Genomic DNA, 24,631 nt, shown 5'->3' with positions numbered 1-24,631 from the left:
AAAGAAAGAAAGAAAGAAAGAAAGAAAGAAAGAAAGAAAGAAAGAAAGAAAGAAAGAAAAAGAAGAAAGAAGAAAGAAAGAAGGAAGGAAGGAAGGAAAGAAAGAAGAAAAGAAAGAAAGAAGAAAGAAAGAAAGAAAGAAGAAAAGAAGAGAAAAAAGAAAGAAAACACATTTAAATTAAAAAGTCTATAAACTTTCTTTCTTCCTCTAAATCTCAAAATAGTGAACATCAAGAATTCTTGACTTCTTCAACTTACTTAATTGTAGCAGACTTTTGGGTTTTGCGAGCAGCTTTTTTTTTTTTTTTTAGAAAAGGACAATGATATTTATTGGATTCTCCAAAGGAGTCTGTGATCCAAAAGGTTATACAGAATTGACCTAAATCTTCACCTTTTTAGTGAAGGAGCACATGAACTTCTCTCAAATTTAGAATTATTATATCTTCCTGGGAAATTGACGCTTTTTATCTTTATGAAATACCTTTTTTTTTTTAACTTTAATAATGCTTCTTGGTTTGAAGTACACACACACACACACACACACACACACACACTAATGTATGTATACCAACTTGTTTTGGTTTTCCAAAACTGATGAAAGACATCAAACCCTAGATACAGGAAGTGCTATGACCCCTAAATAGTATGAGTACAAAGAACATCATGTTATCACTTGGGCAGCTTGTCTGGTTGTTTTCAGCAGGAAGTTTGTTCTAAACCCCTAGATCATCACTATGAATTTCTTCCAACATTAACCCTGCCATCTATCCTTTTCATTCATTCATGATTCTGACGTTTTTTCCTCTACTTTATCTTTATTGGGCATTTTCTACTATGGCATCTCTCCATTAGGTAAAATATTCTTAAGTCTTACTACATCAAAGTCACCAAAGTCTTTTTCTCGTAATTGCTGAGCCAATGGCTTTTATCTACGATCAAGTGGACTTATATGCATGAGTTGATGCTCTTGATCCATCTCTCATTTGTTAAACCCATTCATCCGTTGGTTTCTTTGACTCTGTCTGCTCTTGTTTCTTTCTTTCTTTTTTTTTTTTTAAGATTTTATTTATTTATTTGACACAGAGAGACACAGTTAGAGAGGGAACACAAGCAGGGGGAGTGGGAGAGGGAGAAGCAGGCTTCCCGAGGAGCAGGGAGCCCGATGCAGGGCTCAATCCCAGGACCCGGGGATCATGACCTGAGCCAAAGGCAGACGCTTAACGACTGAGCCACCCAGGCGCCCCATGTCTGCTCTTGTTTCTCTTCTTACCTCCCTAAATACCTTTTGTCATCCCCTCTTCCTATACTTATCTCTAAAATTTGGTTTTCTTATGGTTCTTCCCTCAGTCAACTTTACTTCTTACTATATCCTCCACTAAATGGTTACATCATCACATATAACTTTTAAATGAATAATTTGTTAACTGCTGTTCAATTCTTTCTTCTGTTATAAGTCTCAATTTCCAACTAACTCATGAAAATTTCAGTTTTATCATTAACTATTTCATCTTAAAAAGACCCCAAAGAACAATCTTTCCTCTGTTTCTTCTACCAAACTGGTCATATTTATCATACATGAAGTGTACCATATCTCATTTCTCAAGCCTCCAAATGTGGGTTCATTTTGAATCTCTCCCTTTATTTTTCCTGTCAGATCCTGTTTCTGCACACTACTCAAATCCCAATTTGAATTCTCAAAGTCATATCCTAATTTCTCTTCCTACTTTTTTCAGTCTAAGAGATAAGAAAAAAAAAGTGGTTCACATTTACGGAATGCTTGTAGAGTTGCAGACAAACTATAGTTATTATCTCATTTAATCCTCATAACAAACCAGTGAGATAAATGTTTTCATCATTATTTTAGAGACGGGGAAATTGAGATTAATAAAGTTGAAGTAATCTACCAAGGCTGCATAACTGAAAAATGGAACAGTGGATTTGAACACAGGGAGTTTTGGCTGTTAGCAGCTATGCCTATTTCCCATGCTTTGTGACTTGATTCTTGTAATAGCTTCATAAGTGGTTCTCTAGCTCTACACAGCCCTTTTTAATCAAACTTCCTGATTCTCACAAGTCATTTTTCTGAAGATAAATCTTATATTTCACCCTTGCTTAAAACTCATTTTGATGGCTCTTCATTGCTCTCAGAATAGAACAACATTCTGATATCATCAAGTCTTGCCCAGTTTAATTCCCCCTATTTTGCTGCCACTCCTCCCCCTGCCAATATTCCCAATAATCACATGTATCAATCCCCTTTCTGAACTTTCATCTATACTTTATTCACCTATATCCTTCCCCCCCTTTTTTTGACCTATCTCCTAATTATATGTCTCTGCTCAAATATTGATTCCTCTATGAAGCTCTCCTCCTGATTTTCCTCACATTTCTCAAAATGTTATCAATGCAGTATCAACATGTATTATAGTTAGCTGTACACACTTGTCTAATGTCACTGCTACATAGTATAATGATATTATATATTTTTAAATTAATGTATCTATTAAGGAGCAATGAATATATGCCAGTGAGAATTCAGAGTAGACTTTTAGTATATTCTGGGCCAGTGAATATTACTAGACCTCAGGGCAAATGCAGGACTCTGTCCCACAACAGCACTTAGTAAGTGTGCTCTGCACCTTGTGTGTTTTATTGCACTGAGACCTCTCTTTATGCCAATTATTCTGTGTTCTTATGGAGAGTTTTGATTCACTATGGTTGACAAAAGCTGTATGGATAATAATTCTAGGCCTGCCAAAAAGAAACAAAGGAAAAGGTTCATGTTGTATGTTAAAATGAGATTTTTACAAAAATTGTGTTTTTTTCAAAGATACTGTCAAAGAAATATAAAGTAAGTAACAGCAGCATCTAAGAAGCAGCAGGACTTTGATATTATGGAAAGTATCATAAATATAACTCCATCCTGAGAGGATACAAAATAATTATATGAATGGTAGTCAGAAAAATAATGGCTAGACATACGTTAAGATTTCAGAATATTTAAAGAGACTTTTAAAAATGACTGACAATTCTTAATGCCAAGAATGCATCTCCATAGGGACAGAACAATAATGACTCTATAGTATTAGGTAAAAACCCATACTTTGTTCGTGTTTATTTTTTCAACATTTAGCATAGTATCTGGCACTGTGTATGAGCTGAACAAGTTTTTTAAAGTAAGATCATATAGGGATGTGAGAAGAGAAGAGGGTAGGGAAGCATAGTGGTTTCTGGATTTACAGTACCTGGTCCATGTCCCAGTTCTACCACTTACTAGTTCTGTTCCTCTATTTTCTTTCCTTCAATATCCTCTTTTAGATATTAGACAGCTCACAGTTACTATAGTACCTATTCATAGGGTTGTTGTTACAATTGAATGATATAATGCATATAAAAGTGTTTAGGGTAGTTCCTGACACAAAATAAGCATTCATTAAATTTTGTTGTCTTCTACTTTTACTAAGACCACTGCCCAAGGAAACAAATATTCAAAACACAGGTAAAAGAGGGGGTAGTGTGGAAAAGAAGCCTGCAAAAGAAATTGAAGAGAAGTGGCTATGTGCGCACACATATGCACACAGGAATACACAACCATGGGACCCAAGGGAAAGGTGTTTCCAAAAGGAAATGAGTCAATAGTATTGAATATGGCCAAGAAACCAAGGAAGATAAGCAATGGAAATTGCTCCTGAATTTAGAGAAAAGGTTTTTGTTGATCTTGGAAACAGTAGTATAAAACCAATTGCAATAGATGAATGAAAGAAAGCAAAGAAGGAGAGGTAGGAATAATAGACAATTCGTTCAAAAGTTTTAGTCTGAAAGAAGAGAAATAGAGTGATAGCTGAAGGAGCATGGTGGACAGACAGGGTTTGGTTAGTTTGTAAATGGGAGAGACTATTAATAGATGGAGTATCTTTATGAAATGAATGGTTAACATAATTGTCTTTTAAAGTATAATAAAACACTTGTCTTTCCCAGATATAGATATATAGATACAGATACATAGATATAGATATTTTTGTCTCCTGGTTTGAATAGGTGGTTTAAATATATATATTTATATATGTATGCATATATATATTTATAAATACATATATTCAAAATATTCAAAGAACCCAAGAGATGGAAAGGCTATAGAAGCCAAAAATTGAAGAATTCCAAGGACACATATTTTCACATTTCACATTTCCACAAAAGGGTATTTTGAGTGGGAGCCACTTGCAGATAAAAGCAAAAAAAGGACTACATTAAATGACAACAAGTGGGCCAATGGTCAATGTGTGGATTGTGTGAATAACCATCACACTTGTTTTACTCTCCTTTTTCATGGCTTTCGAATACAGTGGAAACCATGAGCAACAATACCATCAAAAGGCCATGCGCACCTAAAATTGAGAAAAGTTCTATCAGAGACTTCAAAAATCACAGCAATAGAAACTCTAGGCTTCAACATGATAGTAATAGTAAATATTAATATCAATAATTATTTTAGTATTAGAATTAATAGTATTTGTATTAATACTATTAATAATGGCCACATTAAGTATCAGTAACATTAATGTTAATAATAGTAATAAACTTAAAGCCTTGCCTGGCAACAGTCATATCCTGCCTTCTGAGGATGTATAGCTAGAGTACACATATACAGGGGCACATGATGTAGGAGGAAGGGCACCTGGTAGGACAGAGGTATTTTATAATACAAGAATAAGTCTAGACTAGGCAGCATCTCAAAAACTTTCAAGTCCTTTACTTATCCAAAGGCTCACTCAATGGAAGCCTTTCCCAATCCAACTTATATAAACCAAGGGGAGTGGTGAAAGTAGCAGGGGCAGCAAGCACAAGGGATTTATTCATAAGAATATTTAATAGCAAAAGTTCTCTGTTTGTCCCTCTCTACATATGCTGAATGACAGAATGGATTAGTGCTACTTACAACAATAAATTTGCAACTCATTTTTTAGCCATGTATGGAGCTAATGATATATCCAGAAGATTAAGAGTAATGTTTACACTGCTTTTCTTTAATCAATTCACAAACATTTGTTGGGACATTCAGAAAAATTAGAAACTATAGGTTTGCCTGGTTTTGCCGAGCTATAAGCTTTGGAGTGGATCCCACTGCTGTGTTCAGGTTTTATGAGAAAACAGCTAGATTCAGGGTGAGTCCTGAAGGTTGATCCATCATAAAACTTACTCCCACCTCCTTCTGTGAAAGGCTTACTGAAGAAAAGCTTAAATAAGAAGGAAGCTGGAAGGTGGGGGTGGGCAGAGGGTAGAGGTGGTGGGGGAGCGAGTACAGCTGTGGGTCATTAACAATAATCACAGCCCGCCAGCATGAAAGGAAGCAGAGCGTGAGTATCCCCTTTTTCCCTTTCCCTGTTAGAAGCCATCTGGACAAGGCAGTTTCGAATAAATGCTAGTAAGGGAATTTTATTCTATCTGACTTTATTTAAAGTCCTGGTGTAGACCACGCCTTTGCTTTGGCTTTGGCTTTGAAAGTTGGGACTGAGAAACCCCAAAATAAAAGCACACCTCTGGGTTTGCAGCATGACCGACTGGTGTTGTCCTAAATGAAAGTTCACAGCAGAATGGGGAGCTTATTCTCTGCACTGGATGATGGAGAGGAGAGTGCCTCACTGCAGTGGCCCAGGGCTCAGGGCCAAGCTGCATTCTGTGTGGGGTTGACTGGCCAGCACTATCTTTGCTGTCTGGTAGAAATGTTAATGTGCTTATAATTGCCTCTTTACTTAAAAATCCAGCCCTAGTATTTATTTAGAAATAAAAGAAACTGAAGGAAATATTTTCAAGGGAAAAAAAAGGAAGAAAGAGCACAAACTCCCAAATTTCTTTTGGAGTATAAAATCTACTGGTGGCTTTGCTTTTCTCTTTTGTCTAAAAAGTTTTCTTTTTCCCATTCACCAAGGTCATTTTATGTGAAATTTTAAGTTAAAAATATCCAAGCAATTATAATTATTCACTTAATGCATGGAGCAGGACCCTACTACTTTACATTTATTTATCATCTTTTTTTTTTAATTTATTTATTCATGAGAGAGAGAAAGAGAAAGGCAGAGGGAGAAGCAGGCTCCTTGAAGAGCAGGGAGCCCAATGCAGGACTCTATCCCAGGACCCTGGGATCGTGACCTGAGCTGAAGGCAGATGCTTAACCAGCTGAGCCACCCAGGAACCCTACATTTATTTACCATCTTTGAAATTGCTATTATACTTTGATGATTCTCTAGAAATATATTCAGTCAAAACAATCTATTTGTTTGAAGGCATTGACTTCAATTGGCCAATTTCTTCTTACAGAAAAGTGATGTGTTCCTTTTTGAAAATCACACAACATAATACTTTATAATGAAATCACATAGGATTTCTGGTAGCCTCTTATTAGGAATTGAGTTGCTCTCTCATTGTATTTTAGAATAATTTGTGAGTTTGACATTGAGAACCTAATGATGTGGTGGAAATTATTTAAATAGAATAAGGATAAATATGAACATTCAAAATTAGTCCTTGAACTTCTCATAAGTTACATATTGGCACAAAGTTGATAACCATAAAGCAACATTTTTGAGCCAATGAATAAAGAACAGGATGCTCTATTATGGCATAGATGCCCACAAATAGTCAAACATGAGAAGTCCAGCTGGCAAATGTTGTATAACAGTAGCCAAAAACTTCGGCATTCTCACCCAAAAGGAATAATATTAGTCCCCAAAGGAATTCCATCTGCCTTTTTCTTGAGCATTTAATATACATTTGAGATTAGAAAAGTAGGATTGAAGATGAGTAAAGGTTGTGACATTAAGAAAGAAAGATGATATTTTATATATTTTTACCCACGAAACAGAGTTTCCTTGTAGCATCTTCTGCGTTATGTTATTTTATAGTGTGCTTATTGTATAATCTAGCATTTTAAAATAGTATACATCTGGTGGACATAATATGTATTTGGTAGAGAAAAAATAAAGCAAATAAAATTTTATGTTTTTCTTTTTTAGACATTACTTAGAAGGATAGATTTTTGTTGTTGCTGTTTTGGTTGTAGCAGTAAAAAAAAAAAACACTTAAAATGTTATTTTCTTTATTCTTATTTGATGTATTTATAAAGTTATAAATTTAGCTCTGTTTAAACTGATCAATCAAGACATGAGGCTAGAAAGCTGCTAATTCTGCCTTGATGTTCAAAACCTTTTTGTGTGAAGGTTGACTCAGTGAATTATGTCAGTTGGATTTTTTTCCTCAAGATCTAACTGGAGCTTGGTTTACAAAACTCAAAATGAATCCAACAAAAATAAGCCGAAAAAAGACTAGCTGTCCTCATTTGTCCTGCTGTCCTCTTTTCAAGCTATTTTTTTCCTTTGGTGGTAAAGTTTTTACTTTGGGGTTTCTAAAATGCCATAGCTGGTTGTATTTACATTTTGAATACCTAGTCATGTGGAAGTTTTAATTCTCTATTGACACAGCTTTGAGTGACGTGTTTCCTTGAGAATGGTCCAAATAGAATGTTCTGGATTCACAAACAGCTGATGCTACCCCTTATGTGTAAAATGGAAAAGAAAAAAAAAGAGGTCTTCACAAAAACAGAATGGTTCCATTGCTGCTAGAATAATCTGTATAACTAAAGCTATAGACTCATTTCAAAGACAACGTTGTTAGATTCCTTTATTCAGTTCCTGTTGTAGTGGGTTCCCTACCAGAGACAGAATGACAGAAATGAATTGTCATTGTCAAGAGATGTTGCAGCAACGTGACAGGATAAAAGGAAAGGACGTCGCCTTAAGAATCACCTAGGGAAGCTTTTCTTGGAGGAAAAGGCCACCTGGAGGCCGTTGAAGGGACTTTGGTAATAAAGTAAATATAGCACCAGAAGCTCTGTCCAGAAAAAGAAAACAACACCAGAAATCTGAGAGTTACCAATGAATTTAAAGGGGTAGCCTTTCTGAGTCTCTGAGGTAGCTGTTACCAGACTCATCAGTATCACTGTTTCTTGGGGCAGTTTCCAACCTGAGCAGTTGCTGCATCTAAACTGAAATAGTTGATGGCTACAGCTGAAAACCTTTCTGCTCAACTGTGTTTTGAACCAGAGGCTGGAGATTCACTTTTCCCTGAAAAACTACTGTGAAAGAGCTCTAGCCTCCATTCTGAATCCCATGCCCAATCTTCATGGACATTCTCACTTTCTATGCCCTGCACTCCTGCTGACTGAAATTCACACCCCACCCACTGTTTCTGTGACTTCTTTCAGGGAGACTCAGAATCCTTGCTTCCATGTTTTGAACATGTAATGATTATCTACTTAAAACCTTCCCTTGGGTGTTTAAAAAAACACCTCAAAATATCCAAAACAGAGCTTTTGATTATCTTCTGAGTTGCTTCTGATCCTAATCTTTCACATCTCAACAAACCACTAGCCCTCTACTGTCATCTCAAGGAGGCATCCTTGATTTTTTATCTTCTCTCAGGCCTTACATCCAATTCATCACCAATTCCTATTGGCTCTACTCCAGAATATATCTTGAGTTCACCCATCTCTACTGCTACCTCTATAGTTACACCCCTCATCATAGACAAATGTAGTAGCTTCTGCACTGGTCTCTCTGCTTCCTCTCTTGTTCAACTTACACATCATACAACATTCGGAGTGATTATATAAAAATATGCACCATATAATCACCTCCCTTTGCTTAAAACCCCTCAGTGTCTTCCCACTGCTCAGAATAAATCCAGCCCCAATACTGTAGCCTACAAGACTCTACATGAAACTCCTCTTAACTTACCTCTTCACCTTCATTCTGTACTATTCTCCCTCTTGCTCATTTTGTCACAGCCACACTGGTCTTCCGTTTCTATAACAATGCCAAACATGTTGCTTCCTTAGATCCTATGCATTTCCAGGAATTGAAAACAATCAGACCAGGAGACCAATCAGACTTTGTGCAGCTACCACACTTTTGTCTTTTTTTCCCCCTAGCTTCTGAGCACACTGTTCTCAGGCACTGCTCTCTCTAATATCACTAGTGCTTGTATTTTCATTATATTTAATGCCCCTTCTCTGAGTTTTCATCCTCCTTTGGCCTTGCTGAAGCAATGGATGTTCTTATATACTTCCATCCTTCAGGAATTATTTCTATGAGTTTTGAGGGAACTTGATGGCTCTTGATATTAGAGGTAACTTACCATGATAAGAATTATGCTGCCAGAGCTGCTGGGTTTTATTCGAAGTTCTGTCACTTATTATATGACCTTGAGAAAATACCTTAAAATCTCTAAGACTCAATTCTCTCAGTTATAAAATGAAACCGCTACTTGGTGGCATAACGCACATAATGTGTTCAGCACAGTTCCTGGCACAGAGTGAGCATTAAATAAATATAACCTATAATTATAATATGGTTCAATAGGCAACTTTGGAAGAAAAAAAGTACTACTGTGCATAATCACAAGAAATCCTGAAATCATTACTATTTGGAATGGGAAGAATGAAGACGAAAACTTTCCAAGGCAATCAAAACCCATTTATTCAGCCATTGTGTTTTATTGTCTCTTACACTTGAACTCCGGGTTGAGTACAATTTGCTCTCAAAATAATGCCTTAAACTAGTGAATGCCAAAAAGCCAAATTTTCCCCAGGCTATCATTGTGATAAATTTAAAATGTGCTCTGAGAGAGAGATACATTGACCCAAATCCATTGAAGTAGTTCTAATTATGCTGTTGTTTATTACTATGACAAGTGTTTTGACCATAGGATTGATATTAGAAACAAACAGAGATGTTATTAACTTGCCATAAATTTTTAGAAGAATGTGGGTTGTGTTAAACCTGCAGGCTCATTTTTAAAAAGCTCCAAGAAATACATAGATAATCATTTTTACTTAAAAGGGTTTAAAAGGATAAAAATATTTTTTGTTTTTTTGGGCGGTTGTTTTTTATAATGAAAAGAGACAGGGTTAACTGTTCAGAGGCTGAAATAAGCAGTATGCCTACAGGCTTCCAGCAACCCTGAGAGAATGACAAATGGCCTCCAGAAAGCAGATGGCAGAATTTTAGTGCATTGAAAAGATGGGAGGGGGTTCAAGGTAAGCAAATAAAAAGGTGCCAGAACTCAAAAATAAATAAATAAATAAATAAATAAATAAATCTTTTTTTTTTTTTTTTTTTGATGGTTTCCTTGGAGCATTTACCACTTGGAATGCTACAGAGAATTCTCTCAGGGGTTTGGTCCCAACAGAAAGAAAGAGAGAAAGAGGAGAAAGAAAAAGAAAGGGAGAGTAAGAGGGGGAGATGGAGAGGGAGGGAGGAAAAAGTACATACTACTGAATACATTTCTTTGGGGTTTTTTTTTAAGTTTATTTATTTATTTTTAATAATCACTCTACCCAGTGTGGGGCTCAAACTCACAACCTCGAGATCAAGAGTGACAGTCTCTTCTGACTGAGCCAGCCAGGCACCCCTCTTAGTGCTCTTAAAAGATAGGAAGGGGAAGGAACTGATAGGCCATTTTGTTATTCACAAAGGTGTGGGGAGTGTTGGCTGAGGCTCAGCCAGGACTGAGAGGCCACGGCACTCAGTGGGTAACCTTCCCTAAGATACCACTTGCTCTCCCAAGGTGGTGAAACTGATGCTGACTGCAGCTCCCATTATTGTCTGAAATTTCATTTTTGAATCTAGACACAAGTCTTCATTCACATTTCATTAAATGTGCTAAAAAAAATTACCTAATTTAAAATGGTAACATAAACATAGCTTTCATAACATTCTTCTATTTTTCTCTTTGTAATTTCTTTCTTCCCACAAGGTCTTGTTTTCAGCTACAAATAACCTTTCATACATGCTAGAGAAGTGTTTCTCAAGGTGGGATTCAATAATCTGTAACATCGGAATCACCATGGGAACTGGCTAAACATGCAGATTCCTAGGGCCCTACCCCAGACCTACTGATCCAGTTAGGCCCCCTCTATAATTTGAGAACTGGTGAGTTAAAAAAAAAAAAATAAGTCCTAAAGATCTGAAGTCTCAGAACAGCAGGATCTATGTCTTGTTCATTTTTAAACTCTCAAAATGCTGAGCAGAGTGGCTGGCATATAAGAGGTAAGCAATAAATGTTGGTTAAATAAAATGAATGAACAGCAGTTGAATTTCAGGCACCCTTGTCGATCAGTTGGTTCTCCCTGTGGCTCAGAAACATTCTCCAGCCTGACCTGTCTACCAAGTAGTTCCAGAGACGTGGAGGTCTGCGAGTGGGGGCAGCTACTTTATAGTAATGCTCCAGGGTCCCAGTTAAGGAATAACTGTGAGGCCTTACCTTCTCATGACTTGCAACATGAATATTGTAGTAACTCCCTGAAGCACAGTCCTACAGAAAGGAAGAGAGCTGCTTGCAAGGGGAGGCATATTCAGTTTCAAATATGAACAGTTGATTGGGGAGTTCTTTTTTGATCTCAGAGGAATTAGCTAAGTACTTAGTTGTACATTTCCGTCAACTGCTGCTTCCTATGGGAGGATTTCTGTATAGCTTACTTTTTATAATTTTCATCTAAGGAATTTTGTCAGTTACTCTTGGCTCTCAGATATATGCAGTTTAACATCCAGTATAGTATTACCTAATAGGAAAATGTTTCAATCTGCGACTGATTTACCAATAGAAATGTTAGCACAAACCCAATGGCTGACCTTACATTTGTGTGGCACTTTATAGGTTTCTTCAAGCATGCTCATACATGAGAGTCACCATTTCAAGGTAGAATCACTGCAATATAGTTGATGCAGTTGGGACACAAGGGGTATCTTTTATCTTCCTCTGCCATTATCCATTCTAATCTCCCCTTGCCCTCAGCTATACCCTCTATTGTTCTTACTGGCTTACTTGGTGGTGTGACCCAAATCCCCATTCTTCATGTCACCAGGACCAGATCAATATTCCTATGTATAGAATGTGTTGTCTCATGTACCAAAAGAGGCCTACCAAACATTATGCTTCCTTTTTTTGCAGTATGGAATGCAATTTGTCTTTTACTTTGGAGGGATGTTCCAACATACTCCAAACATGGAAGCCCTAAAAAACATACTGTAATGGCAAACCCCAGGATTTTCATAGGGTTTATTTTCCACTCTCTAAGCTTGTTGTCTTCTACCAAAGCCTCCAGATTACCAGTCACCTCTTACTCCTCTTGCTGGATCAGCATGATGTCACTGATTTAATGAATCAATGAGATACTCTGTGGAATATCTAGATTGCCCAGACCTATTTAGACTATATCAGGACAGAGAACAGGAGAAACACTGTGAACATATATTATTGTCTATTCCATGTATGGGTGAATTTTTTCTGATCCTTTTTCCTAATTAAGATAGAAAAGAACACATGTGCCCAGTGAATGAATTCCTACTATGTCCCTGAAGTCAAATTAATCTCTTTTAGCAAAAATATTACCTTTGGCATGGCAGACTCCTACCAATATATCTACCCACTTACCAAAATCTATAAGTAATGGTAATCTTTGTTAATCATTTCCTTGTTCCACTAGATCTCTTATGTTCTCTTCAAGGATATAATCCCAGCAATTCTTCTCCTCCTACATCAACATTTCTTTCTCATTATCATTGCCATTAACATATAACATAGATACAAGCCCTTACTTTTCTCTTCCAGTTTGCTTGAGAAATAATTGATACCACCACATAAATTTAAGGCATAAAGCATGATGATTTGATTTACATATATTATGAAATGCTAACATTCATCATCTCATATAGATACAATAAGAAAAGAAATAATAGAGAAAAGAAAAAAAAAGTCTTTGTGATGAGAACTCAGGATTAACTCTCTTTCTTGCTTCTTAATGTGCTTATTGCTATGAACTTCCCTCTTAGAACTGCTTTTGCTGCATCCCATATATTCTGGTATATCATATTTCCAATAGCATTTGTCTCAATAAATTATTAATTTCCCTTTTAATTGCTTCTTTGATCCATTGGTTGTTCAGGAGAGTGTTGCTTGATTTCCATGTGTTTGTGAATTTTCCAGTTTTTCCTCTTGTTACTGATTTCCAACCGTTGTGGTTAGAGAAGATACTTGGTATGATTTCAATCTCCTTGAATTTGCTAGAACTCTTTTTTGTGGCCTAACATATGGTCTATCCAGAAAATGTTCTACGTGTGTTTGAGAAGAATGTGTGTGTTCTGCTGTTGTTAGATAGAATGTTTTGTATATGTCTGTTAGGTCCATTTGGTCTACGGTGTTGTTCGTTCCATTGCTTTCTTATTGATTCTCTGTCTGGATGACTTATATCTTATTTTAGCTCTGTTAGATTCTGCTTTATATACTTAGGTGCTCCAACGTTAGGTGCATAAATACTCATAATTGTTATATATTCTTGATAGATTGACACTTGATCATTATATAATGACCTCTTTTGTCTTTGTCTCTTTTTGCCATTTTTAAAGTTTATTTTGTCTGATATAAGTATAGCTACCCCTGCTTTTTGTTGTTGCTGTTATCATTTGCTTGAAATGACTTTTTCTATCCCTTCATAGTCTATATGTGTCTTTAAGGCTAAATTGAATCTCATTTAGCAGTATATTGTTAGATCTTGTTTTCAACCATTCTGTGTCTTTTGCCTAGAAAATTTAATCTGTTTACATTTAAAATAATTATTGATAGGTAACAACTTACTGTTGCCATTTTGTTCATTGGTTTTTGGTTGTTTTGTAGATCCACTGTTCCTGGTTTCATATCTTGCTGTCTTTTTTCATGTTTTGATGTTTTTGATATTGGTATGCTTTGGCTTCTGTATCATGTTCTTTTTGTGTAATTGCTACAGGTTTTTCCCTTGTGGTTACCATGAGACTTACATAAAATACCTTAAAACTATAACACTATTTTAAGCTGGTAACAACTTCATGTCGATAGAATTCCTAAACTTTAAACCTATACTTCTGCCCTTCACATTTTAGGTTATTGTTGCTACAGTTTACATATTTTATGTCTTGTGTAACTAATAACAGATTATTATAGTTATGGCTTTTTTACTATGATTTTTTAAAAATATTTTATTTATTTATTTGACAGAGAGAGAGATAGTAAGAGCAGAACACAAACAGGGGGAGTGGAAGAGGGAGAAGCAGTCCTCTGGCCAAGCAGGGAGCCTGATGTGGGGCTCGATCCCAGGACCCTGGGATCATGACATGAACCAAAGGCAGATGCTTAATGACTGAGCCACCCAGGTGCCTCTACTATGATTTTTATTTAGTTCATTTTTTAAACTTTTAAGCTAGAGCTGTTAGTGAATTATGTACCACCATTACAAAATTACAGAATCTATCTTTGACTGTATATTTATTATTATCAGTAAGTTTTATGCTACCTTTTTATATGTTTATATATTAATTAGCATCCTTTCCTTTTTACTCAAAGAACTCCTTTTATCATTTCTTGTAAGGCAAGTCTAGTGGTCGTGAACTCTCTCAAGATTTTGTTTGTTTGGGAAAGTCTTTATCCCTCCTTCATTTCTGAAGGACAACTTCACTGGGTATAGTATTCTTGGTTGACAGTTTTTCTCTTTCAGTATTTTGAAAATGTCATCCCATTCTCTCCTGGCCTGAAATGTATCTATTGATAAATCCACTAATAGTCTTATGGGGGGAGGGAGGGATTCCCTTATATAAATTTTTCTTCTCTCTTGCTGCTTTTAAAATTCTTTCTTTGTGTTTGATGTTTGCAAATTTAATTATAATGTATCTTGGTATATAGCCTTATGCAAGTTCAACCAATTTGGGGTCCTTTGGGCCCCATGGATCTGGATATCCATTTTTCTCTCCAGGTTTAGGAAGTTTTCATCCATTACTGTTTTATTATTTATTTATTTATTTATTTATTTAAAGATTTTATTTATTTATTTGACAGAGAGAGAGAGTGAGCACAAGCAGGGGGAGGAGCAGAGGGAGAGGGAGAAGCAGGCTCCCCACTGAGCAGGGAGCCCAACACAGGGCTTGGTCCCAGGACCCCAGGACCACGACCTGATCTGAAGGCAGATGCTTAATGACTGAGCCACCCAGGCGCCCCACATCCATTAGTGTTTTAAATATACTTTTCTATTCTTTTCACTTTCTCTTTTCCTCCTGTAATTTGCATAATGTAAATATTATTTCATTTTATTGTGTCCCACAAGTCTCAGGCTTTCTTCACTCTTTTTCATTCTTTTCCTTTTTGCTCCTCTGACTGGATAATTTCTAATGCTCTATCTTCTGGGTCACTGATTCTTCTTTTGCATGGTTGAGGCTGCTTTTGAAACTACTGAATTCTTCAATTCAGTTATTGTATTTTTCAACTCCAGAATTTCTGGGGTTTTTTTTAATGGTTTCTTTTGCTTTGTTAATCCTTTTGTTTTATTCATGCATTGTTTTTCTAATTGTGTTTAGTTGTCTGTGTATTCTTGTAGTTAACAAAATTTCTTTAAGAGGATGATTCTGAATAGTTCATTGATCTCCATTTCTTTAAGATCAGTTATCAGCGCTTTATTAATTTTCTTTGAAGGTGTCACATTTACCTGTTTTTTATGATTCTTGATTCTTTATATTGGTATCTGCACATTTGAGTGATCAGGTTTCTCTTCCAGACTTATAGCTTTGCTTTGGCAGAGATAGATCTTCACCAGTCTGCTCAGTTTGGGTCTCTGAGCATGTCTGCTAATAATGTCCTTGGCCAGGTGGGTTCTGCTATTATGGTCTATTTTGGAGTAAGGCAACTGTTAGAGCTCTGAGGTTAAGGATGCAGGGTTGTGCCACTGGATGAGAACAGTTGAATAGGACTGTTGACTTGGTTTCCCACCATAAGATGTCCTCCACAATTGCCAGGATTCTCTGGTCAGGCTTACTAGATGGTTGGGACTGGGTACCACAGTCAGTAATAGATGGGGTTATGAATTAGCTTCCTGGAAGAGCAGCAGGATAGGACCAAGGGCCTTAGGAGACTCATATCAGATAAGAGTGTACACTGATTTCCCTGTTCAGATGAAGCCACTGGTTTTGCTCTGCAGATGGGGAAAGCCATGGTCTGTGTTCTCTGTTCAAGTGCCACTATAAGCAAGGACGTTGGATGGCCTACATAGCTTCTGTGCACTCTGGTTAGGTTCCCCAGTCAAGTAGGCTAGAGGCTGTATTCAGCATTGAGGGGGACTATAATTTAGTTTTCTTGCCCAGGTGCAGCAGGAAAAGCAGCTCTAAAGCAAGTAATGCTCTTTGTTTGTTGTCGTAACTCAAGCTGATCCATGCCTCAAGTTCCCTGGCTAAACAGGTCCACTGGCTTGGCTTTGCAAACTACTGGCTCTGTATGCCCTTTTTTCAGCTCAAATGCCACTGGGCTGCAGAGCTTACAGGTGTTCTTGTTGTTCTATCAGATGGGCCTGGGAGCCACATCAGGTAGGGCTATGTCTTAACTCCCTTGCCTGGGCAGGAAGGGGAAGGGCCACTCCTGGCAACTCTCAATTTCCCAAATAGGCTGTCCAATTGGGAAGGACCCGGAGGTACCCTAAGCCTTGATTATGAATTAATTCCCCTGTCTATGTATAGCAGGAGAACCCTTCATGCCCAGTACTTGTTCTGCTCTGGGGCCATGGGCTCGCCAACTTGCTTCATGGCTTAAGCTTTGCTGGGCTACACAGCTTCCAGGTGTTCCCACCAGCCCCTCTGCTTAGATGTGGCTGGGAGACATTCTCCACAGTGAGTGGGGCTGTGACTCACCTCCTTGGCTTGGCATGAGCAAACCAGGCTGTAGTGCTGGATAAACTTCTTGTTTGAGGATCTGAACCAAGCAGATCTGTACACCACTGAGTTCTCTAGTCAGAGTGTACCACTGATTTGTTTCTGCAGATAAGCTAAGCTTCTGGTTTGGATTACTACTTGGGCACCACAGTATAAACTCAGTCTTCCCAGATTTGTGTGCTCATTGTTGCAAGCCCCTCCCCACTTCTCCTTCACAGTCAGATTCTCAGTAGTTGAGTCCCACAGATTCCCCTGCAGTCCTCATGGGGTGAGATCAAGGTAGGTAGGGGCTACCACAAAGCAACCTACAATGGGGCGGTGCTGGTTGTACCCTTTGGGTTCTCTTTTCCCACTGCAGGAGTAAAGTCCTCTCCATGTGGTGCTGTGCTGACCTGGGAGAAGGGCAATGCCATCAACATGTAACTGCTTCACTTACACTTCCAATGCAGTTTGTCTTGGTCTCTGTGGTATGGAGGTCGGGGACATGCTTCAGCCTCAGCCTGTGTTTTAGGATTCTTTCAGTGGTATCTTGTTCTTTAAAAGTTATTAGTTGTTTTTCTTGTGAGGGGAAGCGATGTCAGGAACAACCTATGTTATCATCTTGGGGACATCACCCCCCCCTTATTTCTTGATTACAATGAAACTTTTTGACCCAGCTTTCTTTGCCAGCTACTGGGCCATTTCTCCTCCCCTTCTGCAATGAAATTCAGAAAATATTTGTTATACGCCATTTCTTTCTTACAGTTCTCTCTTAAACACATTCCTAACATACTTTCACCATCACCAGTCTACCAAAACTTCTCCAAAGACCAGGTTTCAATCTTCATCTTAATTTAATACAAGCATCTGACACAAATGACCACTCTTTTCCTTAAAATTTTTATTCATCACCTTGTTTTTCTTTTTTTCTTACCCACTGGTTGTTCTTTCCTGATATCTTTTACTAGTTATTTCTCTTCTCCCTAGTCCTTAGGCTTCTTCTTTTCTTACATGTATTTTCAGTCTCCTGTTCATTATATCCAGTCTCATGGCTTATATATCATATATATGCAAATAGTCTCACGGTTTATATCTCTAGACCAGGCCTCTACTTTAAATTCTACATTTGCATATCTATCTTCCTAATAAATATAACCACAAGGATGTCTAATATTCACTTAAAAGTTAATAAATCCAGAGGCTGCTGGGAAGATGGTGGAGTAGGACGTCCCTGGGCTCACCTCTTGCCGCGTGGCCGCCTAGAGAGCACCCACGTCAGCATAAATAACCCAGAAAGCAGCCTGAAAACTGGAAGAACAGACTCTCTGCAGCCTGGCATAGACAAGAGGCCACAGTGAGGCAGATCCACCCCCTCCAATCGCTCTTAGCAAGATCCCATCAAAGCGGTGCCACAAGCCTGGCAGTGTGCGCACAGCCCAGACAAGGGCCAGCACCACTCCAAAGTGAGTCCTGGTCCAGGGGTAGTGGAAGATGACCACACACCAGTCTGACTGTGATCCCAGCAGTGGGCTGGGGGTAAGCAGCTGGTCTGAATGCAGGCCTCACCCACCAACAAAAGCTTTTCAGGGGACAACACAGGGAAAGTGCCTGCAGTTTGGTGCTACTTTATCTCTGGCAATGCCTGGTCTGACTCAACTCAAGCCCAAGTCAGCCCCGGACTTGCCCACTAATACCACGGGCACCAGACTCTGCCCACAACAGGCAGAGAGCCATCACAGGCTGGACTGAAGGCAACCACATCCCAGCCACAACAGTAGGACAGCTATTGGACTCACTAAATGGAAATAAAAATAGACCACCTGGAATAAATAGCAAACAAGAGGAAGCAGAAGAACGGATCAGCCACCTGGAGGACAGAGTAATGGAAAGTAATCAAGCTGAGCAGATGAGAGGGGGAAAAAACACGCAAAATGAGAATAGACCCAGGGAACTCAGTGACACTGTCAAGCATAATTGTTGCATGATAGGGATCCCAGAAGGAGAAGAGCGAGAAAAGGGGGCAGAAGATTTTTCTGAAGAAATAATAGCTAAAAACTTCCTGAATCTGGGGAAGGAAAGAGAAATCCAGATCTAAGAGGCACAGAGAGCCCCCAACACAACCAACCCAAAGAGATCTGCACCAAGACACAAAGTAAATAAGATGGCCAAAAGTAGTGATAAAGAGAGAATTTTAAAAGCAGCAAGAGAAAGGAAAGTAGTTACATACAACCCCATACAGCTATCTGTGGGTTTTTCAGCAGAAACTCTGCAGGCCAGAAGAAAGCGCCATGATCAATTCCAACTCCTAAAAGGAAAAAATCTACAGCCAAGAATACTCTATCCAGCAAGGCTTTCATTTAGAATAGAAGGAGACATCAAGTTTCCCAGAAAAACAAAAGTTAAAAGCAAAGCCAGCCACGTCCCCATCACACATGATGCCATCAGCCTGTGGGTCCCAAATTCACAGGCCAGCCACCCTCCTGCCCGAGTCAGTGTGCATGGCCTGCCACCTGCTCAATGCCAAGTCAACATGCCTTCACCTCAGATTGCCAAGGGCTCAAACTGGCACTCTTCCCCTCAAATTCCAGCCCCTGTGCTCAAGTTTGTGCACAAAAGTGGGCATAATTATAACAGCAGAATGAAGCAACCCAAACAGTGACACTATTTCTGTGGAATATAGAATGGATAAAAGGAGTGTGCTAGGCTGAGAACATCTCCAACAAGCACATCAAAGAACAATACATACAGCATGATTCTGTTTAGTAAAAAAAACAAACTTGGGAAGAATAAAACAAGATGAAATCAGAGATGGAGACAAATCATAAGAGACTCTTAAGCATAGGAAAGAAACTGAGGGTTGCTGGAGGGGAGGTGGCGGCGGGGATGAGGTAACTGGGGGATGGGCATGAAGGAGGGCACATGATGGAATGAGCACTGGGTGTTCTATGCAACTGATGAATCACTGAACTCTACCTCTGAAACTAATAATATACTATATGTTAATTAATTGAATTTAAATAAAAAGAAGGAAACCCCCCCAAAATAAATAAAAGTTAATAAATCTAAAACCAGCTTCTGATCATCTTACCTGCAGCCTTCTACCTCTCAATAAATAGCAATTCTTTCTTTTAGGCCAAAAATCTTGGTGTCTTCTTGACATTTTTCTTTTACTTGTAACCCACATCCTTTCTGTCAGGCAATCTTAATGGTTCTGCCTTCAAATTATATATAGAATCCAGCCATCCCTTCTGCCCTCTCCCTGGTTTGAGCCATCATCATCTCTTACTTGGATTCCTAAAATAGACTCAAAATAAGCCTTGCTGCTCCTACTTTTACCTTCTTTGGTCCTTTCTAAATACATCAGCCAGATAGATTATTATATTCCTCTACTGCAAACCTTGTAAAGCTCTTTTTATCCCAAGATAAAAGTAAAGTTTCTTGGGAGCTCAGAAGACCCTATGTGATATAGCCACCATCATTTCTCTGACTCACTTCCCAACTCATTCATTTCTCTCCAAACCTCCTTGCCATTCTAGAATATTTCAGAAAGGATCCCACTATAGGGTGTTTGCCTGGCTATTGACTCTGTCTGGAATACTCTTCTATCAACTCCTGCAAGTATTTTCTCAATTAGGTTTATTCTGACTGCTTACCCTATTTAAATGAAAATCCACTGCCTTTGCTCTGTGACTCCTGCAATGCTGATCTTCATTAATCTGCCATAATATTTCTCATTTTCCTTTAGTACTTGCAATCTTTTTACACACTATGTAAATTATTTATATATTATGCATAATGTTTTATGTGGTTAGAATATAAACTTCATTTTGTCAGTGATGAGAAACCTCCTAAAACAATGCCTGGCATAAGAGGGATTCAAACAATATTTGATGCATGAACTTTTTTGACGTTAGCAAAACAAGACTAAAATCAATAGATATATCATGAAAAGATAGAATATCATAATAATATCAAATACCCCCAAGTTTATAAAAAAATAAAAAGAATTGATTTTAACTTATAGAGTAAAATCAAGAATACCCAAAATAATTTTATAAATAAGGTTAAGGAGTGGCATTGTCATTGGGCAAACAAATAGATCAATGGAACAAAATAAAGAAGCCATACATGTACAATGTAGCAACTTGGAATATCACAGCAATCGCCTTGCAGTTCACAAGTAAAAGAAATGAAAATTATATGAAAGAAAATTATATTCCCATTTCACAAAAATTAATTCTAGGTAGAAGAAAAGTCTAAATATGAAAAATAAAACCTTAAACCATTTAGAAGAAACACAGGAGATTGTTTTTATGACATTGAAGTAGGAAAACATTTCTTAATCAAGAATGCAAAGAGTCAAATACAAAGGACAAGACTGATAAATGTGTTATCACTATTACAAAAAATAAGTAAAAAAGTTGTCATCTACTTAGAGACAATATTGGGAAAATATTTAACTGATTAAAAATTAGCAATTATAGGGCTCCTGGGTGGCTCAGTTGGTTAAGCGACTGCCTTTGGCTCAGGTCATGATCCTGGAGACCCGGGATCGAGTCCCGCATCAGGCTCCCTGCTCGGCAGGGAGTCTGCTTCTCCCTCTGGCCCTCCCCCCTCTCATGCTCTCTCTCAAATAAATAAATAAAATCTTTTAAAAAAATTAGCAATTATAATGTATATTTTGATGAGGTGGCTGGGTAATGGACATTGGGGAGGGTATGTGTTGTGGTGAGCACTGGGTATTGTGTAAGACTGATGAATCACAGACCTGTATAATACATTATATGTTAATTAAAAAAATAAAAAATTTTAAGAGAAGCTTACAAATCTATAAGAAAAAGAAAACCTCACAAAGAAAAACATGAACAAAGGTTATGAGCATGAATTTTCCAAAAAAGTAAATAGCCCCTGCAAATGTGGAAAGACAAAAATTACAATGGCATAATTTTTACAACCATCTGAATGATAAATATTAAGAAGTCTGATAACATTGGGAGAGGACAGGAGTGTAAGTTGGTCCTATTTTGGAGAATAACCCAAAATATCTAATGAGAGTGAAAATATGCATACCTATGGCACAGGAACTCCACTAGGTACCTTGAGAAACTGCTACTTCTGTACTCAAAGAAATATAAAACCATATCTCCCGTGGAACTGTTTCAAAGAGCAACTGATAACAGAACAGGAATCCGCAGTTGAAGAATATAAATTCATAATTTAAGATATTTAAGCCAAGCCATGTTTTTTTAAGCAGAGCTATTTTTGGAGGTGATGGACAATATGGTGGCTGTTTGGAGCAGATTTTATAAGAATGAAGGAAATTGTAAAATCGGATGTGAGAAGCATTCTTAGTGAGGCTAGAGGCAAAAAAAAAAAAAAAAAGATGGAGTGGAGATAAAGGCTGCAACCCCATCACTGGAATTATTGAGAAATATAGAGAGTTTTCTAGAAGATACTAGACTATAGAAAAGAAGATATTAAAGAGGATCATATAAGTGGGAAGCTTGTACTTCAAAAGAGATGTCTGATTTTGGTCACAAAATAATAACATGGAAATGGCCTTGTGAGTCAGGAGAAAAGGGAAAAGGCTGTCAGTAAAGAGAAACAATTTAAGTTAACGGCAGAAGAAGGAATATCAATATGCATGCCACTGATATTGCCACTCTCCATTTATTCCATGCTTCTTTACTTCCAAGTATAAATACAAGGATTTTCAGAATGTTACAAAACATCCAGAATCATATTTCCAATCTTTTCTAGTGCTTTGATTAGAAATCTTGATGTCATCAAGAGTAATTACCAGAGCAAACAGTAAGCCTGGCAGTCAGGCAGGTGTGCAGCCTTTGCATCACTTGCCTAGATATTCTCAATAGGAAGGTGTAGCTTGATTGATCACTTCTGGCTGAACGTGAAGGTGCTGTAAAATAATCCAAAGCCCATGTGGAGAAGAAATAACCAAAATGGTTTATTCTTCCTCAATTCTGAATTTGCTTTCCTTTTTGGATATCAGATTTGGAAAATAATTTAATATCTTTTTAGTCTGGAATGCTGGAAAGAAAAAAAAAAGAAGGGAGGAGAAAAGGAAAAGAAAGAAGGATGAGTTTCAATGTCTCTTAAATTGGGTTATACACAGAGATTACCATTTGGAATGACTCCAACTTTTCAAGGGAAGCTATGGTAAACAGAAGCCTTAATTAACAAAAGGTCTCATTAAAAACAGGAAAAAGAAATACATTGAGTGGAAAAGCAAATAGGGGATGATCTGTAAGAACCTCTCTGGCATCCCAATCCCCACACAGGCCCTATCCTCTAAACTGTCATGTACCTGTCCTGCTTTTTCCTTTACCTGACATTCCTAACTTTAAATATCATTTAATGAACAAACAGTAAACAGATTAAATATATTGACTTTAAGTATATTTACTTAAATAAATTGACTATAAATATATTGATTAAAAATTCTGGAGATATTTTATTTCTTGAGATTGGTTTACATTTTTTTAAAGTTTGAAGGAACTGCTTTTGAGCTCAGGTGCCTAGATAATTATTGGGCTCCAGGCCCATCACCTCGTTATCTGGGATCTGCCTCATTCTTCCAGGTGCAAAATTCAGAGCAGCCAGATCCTGACCATATGATCCCCTCTTCTGCCCACAGTTGGCTGGGACTAGGGTGGTTACTTCATCCATGCAGAGCCAGAGTCTCTTTAGCCAGAATTTGGGTTTGGGACTGAGAGGGCAATTCGATTCATCTTCAGGAAAGAATTTAGAAATGTCCTCTATGAGGACCTGTGAAGGCAAGAGAAAGTCAATGTGTAGAGGAAAAGAACAAAGCAAATATGAAGGGAGGAGTAGGAGGGCTCAGAGAGGAGACAGGAGAGATGAGGAGAGCATTCTAATCACGTGAGGACCCCTGGTTTTAAGGGCCTGGCTGTATTTCAACTGTAGAGTTTCATGAAATAGATAATGGAGCAGTCTTTGTATAATTAGTTCTTCTTTCTCTTTAAGCTGGCTTGCATGGTTTTCTTTTACTTGAAAACAAAAGTCCTAGCTATTATAACCACTTTCTAGTAATTACTGATCCTGTGATCACTAATCCCTGTTCCTAGGCAGGTCTTTTATATTAAAAATTCTGCAAGTGTAAATTTTACTTTGTAATTAACCACATTAGTGTCCTGGCCTCATCAACCTTCTCTCTAGCCTTACCCTAGAACGTTACTCTGTCACTTTAGTGATTGAGCCTCTAAGAACTGTTTATGGAATAAATGGATTCATTGAGTGAAAGAGGCTTCACTATTTAAGAGTAGTAAGTGTGCAATATTTTCTTCTTCCCTTCTCCCTTATGCCCTCACCCTCACACTCACCCCTCACACACACATACCTCTCCATATTTCCAAGTGACTTTGAAATAAGAAAAAAAATGTGGGTTGATGATATAGGACACTTTGAAACTCTAAATGGTAACTTCTTTTACCTGGCATGGCCGTGAAGCTCAGAATTACTTATGTACATCTATGAATAAAAGTTCTAGTTAACTAAGATATTACTATTTCCTCAAAAACAGTGGAGTCTATTCATCATAACAAAGCCCATCTAAGAACTGTCTTTGGAATTGGAGCTCCTGATGCTGTGCTGGTTATTCTCAGTCTCCATATTCAATCTTCTCCTACTTCACGGCACAGAAGCTGACCACTCTGGACTACATCAGCAGGTTTCCTTATAAACTGACTTCCAACTGGGTTCACATAGTAGTGGCAAGAAATGGAAGGGCCAAATCAGAAAGAAGTCAGGGTATTTCTTCTCTGATCCTTTACAGTTTTGGCACAGTGTCTCAGAGAATAGGTACATTTTTCCATGACAACAGCTCCTACAGGAAAGCCTCCT

The sequence above is a fragment of the Phoca vitulina genome, unplaced genomic scaffold (assembly GCF_004348235.1).
Source record: "Phoca vitulina isolate PV1807 unplaced genomic scaffold, GSC_HSeal_1.0 scaffold26, whole genome shotgun sequence".
NCBI classification, from domain to species: Eukaryota; Metazoa; Chordata; class Mammalia; order Carnivora; family Phocidae; genus Phoca; species Phoca vitulina.
This window is presented reverse-complemented; position numbering follows the sequence as displayed.